We start from the raw sequence: 11,555 nt of genomic DNA on the forward strand, positions 1-11,555 counted from the left end.
CACGCACCCAGCAGGGGCTTGATTGCGGCGGCCATTTTAGATCCCTGGCTGCCTATATAAACAGGGCAGTTCCCTGCTGGCAGGGAGGCAGGAATATTGCCTGGCTGCAAGGCTGTATGCAAGATCCTGGAGGTAAGGGTAGGAGCTTAAGAGGATGGTTTGGAGGCTCCTGGTCCTGGGCATGTCCTAAAACTGCACCCTGCTAGGAGTAGGTGGCCTGGTTGGGCCCCCAGTAGCACAGGAGCCCCCAGGAAATGCCAGGCCAGTTACCACCGTGGTAAAAGGAGGCAGGAATATTGCCTGGCTGCAAGGCTGTATGCAAGATCCTGGAGGTAAGGGTAGGAGCTTAAGAGGATGGTTTGGAGGCTCCTGGTCCTGGGCATGTCCTAAAACTGCACCCTGCTAGGAGTAGGTGGCCTGGTTGGGCCCCCAGTAGCACAGGAGCCCCCAGGAAATGCCAGGCCAGTTACCACCGTGGTAAAAGGTGGGTTGGGGTGCCTTAGCCCCTAGGCCCCACAGCACTGTGGGTATAAGGGGGCCAGGTATGGCTGCAGCCACCTGCACCTATGTGGGGTGCAAGACCCTGTTGAGTGGGTAGTGGGGCCAGGCATGGCTGCAGCCACCTGAGCCTGTGAGGTGTGACCCTAGGCCCCAGTGTAGGGGGCGGAGTATGTAGAGTGGGATGCAGTAGGGCACCTGACAGCCTGCACCAGAGTAGCAGTTGGGAGCCCTGGAGAGCCTAGCCAGGGGCATGGAGCCTAGTGAAGAGGCAAAGTGCCCAGAGGCTAGGAGCCCTGACTCTGCGTGTGTATGGGGGAACGAGCCCACTGAGAGCAAGGGGCTCACAGCCCAAGAAGAGAGTTACAACAGGTGAGTGCCAAGAGGGGTGAGTAGTGGGGGCCTGGGATGAGGCCCTCTAAGGAAAGGGCGTGAAGTGGGTCCTGGTGAGCAGGGGGCTCAAGGGTAGGCCCTGCTAACATGGGGGCCAAGTTAGGTCCAGGTAAGCCTTCAGGTGCCTGAGGCCACAGGTGGGCCAGAGGCCGATTGGGTGGAGCGGCTGAGGAAGTGCTGTGGGTAAACAACAGGGCAAGTCAGGAGCTCCTAATTTAGCACAGCTGGGTGAACAAACCAGTGAAGGACTAGAGACATAGTCAAGTCAGTGTTCTGCTAACTGCCCAGCGCTTGCTCGGATGAGGGTCATAGGAGAGGCCCAAGAGGCTGCATGCTTGCTGGCCGGAGAGTGCAGGCAAACAAGCCCCAGGATTCTTTGGGTAAGGGCAGGGTGAGTGTGGCCCCGGGAAGAGGAGGGGCGGTATGAGAGTGGCCCCACAAAGGGGCAGTATGAAAGAGACCATATGAGAGGTGGTGGAGTGGGAGAGGCCTCAATGAGAGGGAGGTGGTATGAGTGTGGCCCCTAATAGGGAAGAAAGTGAGAGGCCTGACAGTGAGATGAGTTGACCCTGGCCTCAGGCCGGAGCAGAGCTCGGTTGTTAGGAACATCTGCAAGGCTTGGGATGCAGTATAGGGGTGGTTGGAGCTGCATATATATCAGCCCAGGAGAACAAGGCATCCAAAGGGCAGCCTCCCACCTTATTAAGAACCAATTAAGAGACAACAAGATGTGGCAGGCGGAAAAAAGTGGGCGATGTGTGGAGACTAGCACTAAGCAAGTGAGGAGACTAGCACTGTGGCTACTCAGGGAGTTCCCACTTTACCACAGACCTGTTCTGGTTTTCCTGGTTGTTTTGCAACAGAAGAATTTTTGTATTCATTTTTTTATAGTAAAAAAATTAGTGAAAACTTAGAGCTGGATTTTCTAAGAGTTTCCTCAAGTCTATCAAGGGGTGCCTTAAATCTAAAAAGATTAAGAACCACTGCTCTTAAACAGTGAGAACTACACCAAAGTTTGGTTGTAAATTTTTTTTCAAGCATTTGGTGGGCACATCTACATGTAAAATTAGTGCAACAAACTCCAGCACAGGTCGTACTGGAGTTTATTGCTCCTGGGTGCAGTGTTTATACATGCACCTGAGACCTTGGTACATTGAGCCTGGGCAGCACAGCCCCAGCTAGCAGGGAGTCCAGGACATCAGCCTGCCAGCCCAGAGCTGTTCCTCTGCCCCCCCCCCCGCCCCGGCTCAATGTGCTATGTAGGGGCTGGCTGGGGCACAAGGGTGCTACAGTGCAGGGCTATAGTGCAGGGCTACAGTGCAGCTGGTTACAGTCTATGTGTGCATTGCACTGGAATATGTAACTCTGCTATAGGATAGTACTTGTGTCAGACAGTACTCTCCTACAGCAGAGTTAATTAGTTTACTCCGGCCTAACAGCTCTGCACGTGTAGATGCTAACACTTTCTCTTCTTGGCAGTTCTTCACAGATTAAGATATTAGGAAGGTAACTGCCCATACCGGTTGCAGGCCGCGCTGTTGACTATTCAGTCCAATTGCAGAGACACAAATCCTGCTGCAACAGTTACACGTGTATGGCTGATTGCTGCTAGATGAGGGTGTATCTTTCCTCCTTCTCTTCTTCTCGATCCTGGCTCTGTGCTGACATTCAAAGAGGACTATGGCCTTTTTGATTTGAAGCCACGTGGCATCACAATCTGCTGCCTGTGTTTCCCACAGCTTGTGGTCAATACCACAGGCAGAAAAGGACCTCTTCAAGGTGTTCATGAAGCACTTACATGGGGCCCCTCTGTCACGTTTCCCAGGCATCAGTTCCCCGCACAGCACAGCCTTTGGTATGTCATCCATCTGGGCCACATGGCCTGCCCACCGCACCTGAGTCTGCAGGAGAATCTCCTCGATGCCAGCAGTATTGACTCTTTGTAGTACCTCCACATTGGTGACATAATCCTGCCAAGGATTTTGAGAATAGTGAGAGGCAGTGCTGATGAAGGAGCTCAAGAAGGTGTACATGGCAGTGATATAAGACCCATGACTCGGCACCATACAGTAGGGTGGAGGTAACAACATCTCTGTACACCTTAACTTTGATCTGTGCCCATAGGCTGTGACTGTTCCAGACCCGCTTGAAGAGTCTGCCGAAGGCACTGCCGGTGTTTGAGAGTCTACCTCCTTGTCAGTCATGGCATTATACAAGATGACACTCCCCAGGTAAGTGAACTACTTGACAGCATTTAACTCAGTTCCTTTGATAGTCAACTTTGCTGGCATATACACGTGGTGTGGAGCAAGCTAACAAAAAACTTCAGTCTTCCTCAGGGTGATGGTGAACCCGAAGAGTTGTGCTGCAGTAGCAAAGCAAGTAGTCATGTGCTGCAGGTCATGTTGGGTGTGGGCCACCTGAGCTCTTTACTAATTAGGCAACTCCACAGTAAGCATCTCGTGTAGATTCCCTGGTATCTCCTAAAAAGGTGTCTGATGACTTTCTTGGTTTGATTCCTGTTTGATCTGGCGCCCTATCCATGATGCTGGAGGTGGCGATTTAGGGTTGATGTAAAACCAAGGCAGCAGTTGAATGCTGTTAGTAAAAGTCTCCTAGTACTATTTTGGGAAGAGAGAGTGTCCTGACTGATTCAAATAACATCAGTTTGCCTAATTAAAATTCCTATTTGTAATGAACTCGCATGCCCTTTTTCAAAGACTTTGTCTCTGAGGACTCCACTATTTAGAGTTCTTCTTGATCCAGGAGTGTCTCCTCTCAAGGATCTGAGATCACTGGGGGGAAGAGCTTTGCCCTTAAACACTGAGCGTAGCTCTGGGGCTTCCTGCTAAATGAGTTTACATCAAGTGTCTCCAGTTTAAAAAATCTTTGCATTGCTGAAGGTGTTGTGTCCCTTGAAAGTGTTTACTTCCTGCCAGGAGGATGAGCACCACCTTCAAAAAGCTCCAGTTAGCATTAGTGAAAGAATGTAAATGCATCAGGATATGAAAAGTACTGAAAACGGGATTTTAAAATTCGATGAGCTTGGACTTTATCTCTTATTTTTAATTCTTAAATGCCAAAGCTTCTTTCATATAGGCACATCATCAAAAAATCAGTTTCCAAACTGAATTAAAGAAAAGTGGAATTTTTTTGCTTATGTCTCTGATTCAAAATTTCTGCAACACATTGCATTTATACACATGCGTAACACCAAGCATGTATATCGGCGTTTTCCTGAGCTGGAGCTTAAGAACAGTCATTTCTCAAATCTTTCTTCCCTTCCAGTTGACTTCTTAGTTGATTTAGTTGACTTCACAGCCTGTAATGCTCCAACACTTGCTGTTTTTAAGATAGAACCTCTATAACCTCATCATTCAGGTAAGTGTGTGTGTGTATATGTAAGTAAATGTATATACTTGTTCTGATATCCATTTTTAGATAAATGCTCTGGAGTTCATAATGCGCATGCAGTGTTATGTCCAAGTGTCAGGTTCTAGGACCTTGAGTACATAGGGAGCTATTGCTGCTGACTTAACAATAAACCTACCTGTGATAATTTTCATATAGGCAAATTACTACAGATACCCACAGACTTAGTTCATCCAGATCTTATTCATTTTACCTTCTTTGAAACTGCTGCAAGTTTTAGCACATACTCCATAAGCACACTTTTTTTAAGTAGCATTTTGCATCAGAAATATATATGTGTGTGTGTGTATGTGTTAGTCAAAACCATGCGTGGTATTAGTACAAAGCCAAAAGGCTCATGATTTATGATGTCGTTCATTGGGCTGGGCCTCGGAGTCAACAGCATTTCAAGCCATTGTGACCGCACAGCTCAGGACTGCTCAGTACAGGTGTATACTGTGCTAATTGGCTCCCCACCCATAACTGGAACCAGGTGTTATTGTCATAAGTGCTGAAATCCTTCAAAAATGTGTATGCATATGAGGTGCAGGGCAACTTTGGCTGGCTCCTTTTCATGGAAAGCAGGGTCATACTAATCATCTGTGACAAGCTGAGAGATGGGGCAAGGGGGGAGTTCTGCGTGAACTGTTTGGAAGCCCATTTGGTGATGTTTGCCAGACATTTAAGGCTGGTGAAGAAACAGGAATCATTGGAAATGGGAAAGAAAGGTGCAACTCATCTGTGCGAGTGAAGAGAAAGTTGAAACGTATGCAGTGTGATGGCTTGAAAAAGAATCAGTGCTAAAGAGAAAAACATGCAATGGTGTTGTGCACACAGGGCGTACAGAGTGAATTAAAAATAAGCAAGTATCTTATCAGGGGATAAGGCACAACGCCACATTTATTGGAACATAAAACATAAAAAGAATAATGAATTGTAAGGTTATTTGCTTCACTCATTCCCATGTATACTCCATTCATTCATTCATTCATACATGCATACAAAAAAAAAAAGCGCACACACACACACACACACACACACACAGATAGTTAGACAGTCCTGCAAAGGTTAAGGTGTTACCAAGTTCTTAAAGTTGCTCAAGGTCAGTCTGGTGGCTGGCCAGGCTGACTATGAAAGTTGGAGTCAGGTCTTGTTGGACGCACCCAAAACTCCTTCTTGCAGGTGGAAAAGACCCAAAGCCTTGTCTTTGTGTTCATTCTTTATAGTGATAACTGTTCATACAAGCCTATGGATTCTGCTGAGTCAGACGCAAAGGTCATCCTCCTTGTCCTGTTGGCAGGCTGGGATTGGTAGGTCATAATCTTCTAGCTTTGTGGTCTGCAATCTTTGGGGGCACCATCGCTTGCAGTGTTCAGCCATCAGGATGGAGCATGATTTAGTGTTTGCTAATCCTTTACTGCTGACTTGACATGGCTGCAGTCCTTAACCGTAAAACCACAGAAAGCTATTTTCACCTGTTGCAAGAGGACTGTCTTCCTGCACATTGTCACATACACCATTCACTCTTTCATTACCTCTTTCCACACATGCCACAAACCCTTACACAAGCGTTTTTCTTATACTAAATTTTAAGTTCTAAAGTCATGAGATCAATAGGTCTAATATATTTATGCTAAGCAATAAGAAATTTAAAATAGATGGCTAATTCCAAGCACTAATAATGACTGATTAAATTATAGTAAAAAGTAAATCATAACAAGATTAACTTTATCTTAATGGTTAAATCTTTTCCTTATATAAAAAGAGAAATAACAAGATAAACAGTCAAAGTAATTATAGTCAAAAACAAGATAAGCAATCAAAGCAATTTTATAGTCACTGCAGTACTACAATGGACATTACCATATATCTAATTCAGATGGGCTGCACTAACCAGTCTTTTCTGGTAGATTCCCATCAATATGTTTGTCCAATATAGGCCATGTGTTTTATAATCGAGCTCATTGTGAGCTGCATTTAATCAATATCATAGCTGGTTTCCATTACTGAGCACATGCTGCTTTTGGCAGCAGTTTAATGATATTAGTGTATTTAATGAGGCTTCCTTGTATGCAAATGTATGATTGAGGGGTTTTTTTTCCCATGCTGATTTGGGGGGTGGGAACCTTGTTTTGTATTTGAATAAATACGGTAATTGCAAGCGCAGCTGATTGATTTATATTACGAACTCTGCAAATGTTCTTGCAGATAAAGTACTTAAATAACTAATTGCTGGAATTAGGCAGGAAGGGAAGTTATGCAGACATGAGATTCTGACCATGTGTTAATTATAACTGGTAGAGTTGGGGCCCTATCGGTGCCTTTTCTTTTTTTTTAATCAACTATTCCTTAATTGAGTTGCCTAATTCTGTGCAGAGGTGGCCATTAGTACATGAGTGCCTAGTAGCATAAAATGGAGCTGCAAACATGTACTTGGAAAGAAGGTATATTTTCTTAAACTGGAGGTACCCCGTTTTGAGACAACATTGTTAGCATAATCAGTGCAAGAGAGAATCCAACTTCTAAATTTGCAAGTTGTGTTGAAACATCTCTCAGTATTTTCTCTCAGGCAGTCACATTATGATGCATAATGAAAACCCATAATGATATAAATATTTAATTCTTTTAACTAGGTTCTAAACAGTATAGATATGATGGCATAATTAATTTTAAACTGCTATCCTTTTCTTCATTCCTCTTCTAATTAGTCGAGTACAGCTGAGATGCTAGTACATAATTGATAAAAATGATGTTTTTAATTGTGTATATGTGGGTATTCTTGCATGGATACATCAAATGAGTTAAGTGTCAGCGCCTTTTTTTCCTCACATGGCTCAAGCTTGACTGGATAGAACAATAATATTTATATGCATGATATGGTAATATTATACAGTCCTGTTCATCTGGGGAGAACAAAGCCGTTTTCAAAAGTGGGCTATATTGCATTCTGAAGATGGAGAGACCTAGGCACAAAAATAGGACTTACATTTTCATAAACATCTAATGGGGTTTGGGTGCCTTTATATCTTGGGTGCCTGTGGTAATAGCTGAAGAGCCTGATGTCCAGGAGTTCTTAGCATCCACACCTGTCACTGACTGCCTTTGCGTTTGGTGGGTGATGATGATCATCATCATCATCATCTCTGAAAAAACAGGACTTAGTGGATCACTGAGAGCAGTTGAGAAGTCACAGGGTGCATCTACACATGCACTTTAGTGCGCATTAGTTTTAATGTGTATTAAAGCATCACTCAAAATCTGTGCTATTTAGTTAATGCACATTAAAATAAGCTAGTTAATGCACATTTTCCTAGTATCTCAGAATGGCGGGGTTTTTTATATGCGCTCTGGGGGCAGGTAGGAAGGCACTTTAATTAGAGTTGGCTCCAAAAGCCACCTCCTAATTTAAAGCTCCACAGCTTCTCGTGTATCATCGTCCCTGCACTTCAAAATAGCAGTCGGGGTGCTTGAGCTAAAACTCATCGAACAAGCTTTAGGTCAAGTGCCCCCACTGTCACTTTGAAGTGTAGGGACACTGATGCATAAAATGTGGAGGTTGGCTGGAGCACACTAATTAGCACGCTCCAGCAGACTCAGTTAATTGAGTCTGCTTCAATGCGCTGTAATTACAGCATGTTGGAGCAGCCTTCTGGCACATCCACAGGCACCCAGAGGGCATTTTTACACGTGCAATGGCCACGCTTTTCAAAGTGCCCGGTGCTGCAATGCTTGCAGTTGTATAAATGGCAAAATGCGCATCAGCACTGAGAAAACGGTGGCAGTGGTTGTGCACTTTTGAACCAAAACACAACGGAAGTGCTTTAGTTCAAAAGTGCACGGCCACCATTTTCTCTGCGCTGACACACATTTTGCCACTTATACAACTGCACGCAGCACGGCGCAGTCCACCTCAGCTCGTGTGCAGAGCAGACTCGATTCATGGAGTCTGCTCTGAAGCGGCAGATCTCCAGCGCGTTGTGGGACAGAAAAGTATGTGTATACATGTTCAGAGGTACTAGATTTAATGCACGTTAACTAACGTGCATTAATGCACGCGTAGACAGAAAGCACATTTAGTGGATGTTTTTATAAGCCTGGGCCTAAATTATTTGCATGCTTCCCACAGGCAATGAATAGAGAAATCCAATTTCTTTCTGGATTTTAGCAACTGCTCTGCAGTTCCTGGAACATTAAACCGTGCCAGATCCCTTATCAATGCTGGAATCAAGCTCGATGACAAATGTGACAGCCTGTGTTCCAGGGACACCACCCAGCAGGGGTTTCCACTAGAGTGATCAGACATCATAGGAGGGATTGGAAGAGCAGACTAGGTACACTGAGATCAACACTGCTCCTGCCTGCCTGGCAAGAGAGAACTGATCTTGGAAAGAACTGAATCTGTAAGTCAAGAATTTTAAATTGCTGCAAGTGGAATTAATTTGGATTGTGTGGAAAATACTTTTAGCTTTCCACATGAATAATACTTTCCCTTCTTTAGGAAACAACCTAAAATGGCCATGTAACGTCAAAAGAAGGTTAATAATTTGAAGCAACACGTACCAAATGAATAAATGCAGCAATGCAGTCCAGGCTAGAAGCTGGCTCATAAGAGAATCAGAAATATTTTACCAACATTATAATTTTATCTAAATTAAGAACTAACAGTCATTAAAATGCCATTTATATGCATGAAATTATACAAAGGGACCTTTTGAGCTTGCAGAATTAAAAATATTTGATTACTAAAAAAAAAAAATAGGGATTTCATACAGAGATACTGATATCATTGGTTGTGCTAAATGTGGCCTGTATCTCTCAGGCTACCCAAAAGATCGATAGAAAAACATTGTAATAAAAGATAAGCCTAGTGAATATCTAGTAAGATGCTACAGCATTTACACTGGTTAGGTGCTTTGGCCAACAATCACCTACCATAATTCCTGGTAATAAATAGATAATATCTTCAGTGCTTCATGATTTACTTGCTGTGTAACTAATGCAGACGACATGCTTTACCTACTACTAAATCTGGGTGTGGGTTGCCAAAACACCCACATTTGATCAACTACATTGTTAAAAATCCATGCCAAATTTGTTTTGCTTCTGGTCAAATTAAATATTTTGATCAACCTGAAATGAGATTTTGAGAGCAAACAGGAAAAAAAAAAACATTTCAGCTCAACCCCAACTCATATTTTTTTCCAAGGTTGGAGGGTCCAGCCACCAAACACATTTGATGATTCAGTTGTCATTTAGCAACTAATACTATGAAATACCTAGCACCTTTTAAACTGAAATAAGTGAGCAGTGAAAATACTCAGGACCTCCTAAAATCAGTCCATGACTGTACTACTGAAGGCCTCATCTTTGGTCAGCGAAGCACTTAAACATTTACTTAAGTTTTAAGCCTGTGCTTAAAATTATGTAGCTGCTTCAGCGATTTGCTGAATTGGGACCATAATAGCATGTGCCTGAATGCTTTGCTGATTTGGGGACATTAGCTGCTTTATGCAGGTCTGATTTTTGCATTCTAACCTGATTGACAGCTTTTCGGTTTCTTTTTACATAAGAAAGATTATGAATAAAGGATCAAAGCACATATTGTAACCAGATTTCTATGTTATGTGATGAAACCAGACATGGAGGTTTAATTTTTTTTTTTTTTTTTTTTTACATCACCTGATGATACCTGATTAGCATGAGGAGGAAATGATTGATCCTCTAAATAATTGGAGTTAGGTTTTTAAAAACGGCTAAAGATTGGCACGTCTGTGTCACCGTCTGCTTGTGTTATACATAGCTATGCCATTTCAGCTGTAGTGAATTGTTTGTGCCTTGATGTAATCAAAGTCTTCTTTCAGTCAAATTAAGTCCAGCATTAGAGAAAATAAAATATTCATTGGATACATTATTAGAAAAATAGATCATGCTGTATTGAGGCAGTTGGTTTTCTGCGTTCTCTCAAGAAGCCTGTACTACTATGACACCCACACTTTAGGTAATGTCAGGCAGCCTGTTCAGCTGTTCTTATGTAGATTGTTTTCCCTCTAATTACCTCTCTGAGTTGCACACTGAAAGGAAAAGCACACACAAATGGTCCAAGGTAACCTATTGACTAGATTTTCATTTCGAATGATGTTTGCTTCTGCTGAGTATACAAAATGCTAACTAGAGCAACAGAGGAATATGACATCCCTCTCCTTTAAAAAATAAGTGCTGCGGTTTAACAGTTGAAATGCAGAAAGAATGGAAGTCTGGGTTGTAATGCTGCAGTCGACCCTGGATAAAGAACAGCTCATGGCCACACGCCCCCAGGAATAGGCCAAATTGCGACTCTGAGAGAGACAAGGGAATTGCTCAATGGGAGAAGCCAAGGCATCGTAATCCAGGGCAATGGGAGAAGCAGAGGCATCATGATCCATTAGTGGCTGTAGAAGCTGCAAGATGCTGGATGATGTGCGCCAGCACAATGGGTGGATGTGCAGCCGTAATTCTTCCTGTCTATTCACCACCTACATCTGTCTTCCCTGGGGAAGAAGCAGCTGCTTGCAGACAGGCATGAAGGCTCATAACTAACCAGAGGTGCCACAGGAGGGTTCACCATTTGAAATTTTCTTATTCCACATAAAACAACCAAAACACCCCAAAGCCTCCACAAAAGGAAATGGAGTATACCTAGCAGCCTCCTAAGATTCCACCTAGGACAGGGGCGGGCAATTATTTTGGGTGGAGGGCCACTTAGTGAACTTTTTAGGGGCCCCGTGAGCAAGATAGAATAGACTGGTGGGCCACATCCAGCCCATGGGGGCTGCATTTTGCCCTCCCCTGAGCTAGGAGATTGTCTAGCTGGCTACAGACAGCAGAAGTTTGGATCCCAGAAACCCAAGTTGTCCTAGGGTTGGGTGGGCATGCCAGACAACAGGTTTCAATACCTGCTGGACATGCTGAGCTCTCTCAGAATTTGGCCTTGGCTTCTTTGACCACTGATGACATTAAGCCGACTCCATGAAATGCTTTAGTTTAGCCGAATTAGCATATTCCACCCATAAAATGTTTCCCTGGATTTTAGCAGTCAGCTCTCTTCATGAGCAAGTCCCAGTCCTCAATCTTCTATTAATTCTCTATGCTCAGTATTTCTCTGTCCGTCATTTCATTCGATAGACTTGACTCTCCAAAACTAAGTGAAAGCGTACCCAGTTGCAAGACCTCTATTCGAAACGCAAAGGCATAGCAGGCCTCAAACCCAACCTGTT

General features: G+C 43.8%; 1 long non-coding RNA gene across 1 annotated transcript; it reads left to right on the forward strand.

Annotated features, from left to right (window-relative positions):
• Positions 1 to 94: 94 nt before the first annotated feature.
• Positions 95 to 4,299, forward strand: LOC102376527. Its single transcript, XR_323367.2, has 3 exons — positions 95 to 132; positions 3,016 to 3,122; positions 4,180 to 4,299. It is a non-coding gene; the product is annotated as an uncharacterized LOC102376527 (long non-coding RNA).
• Positions 4,300 to 11,555: the final 7,256 nt, after the last annotated feature.

Source organism: Alligator sinensis, unplaced genomic scaffold, assembly GCF_000455745.1.
Source record: "Alligator sinensis unplaced genomic scaffold, ASM45574v1 scaffold876_1, whole genome shotgun sequence".
In the NCBI taxonomy this organism is placed as follows: Eukaryota; Metazoa; Chordata; order Crocodylia; family Alligatoridae; genus Alligator; species Alligator sinensis.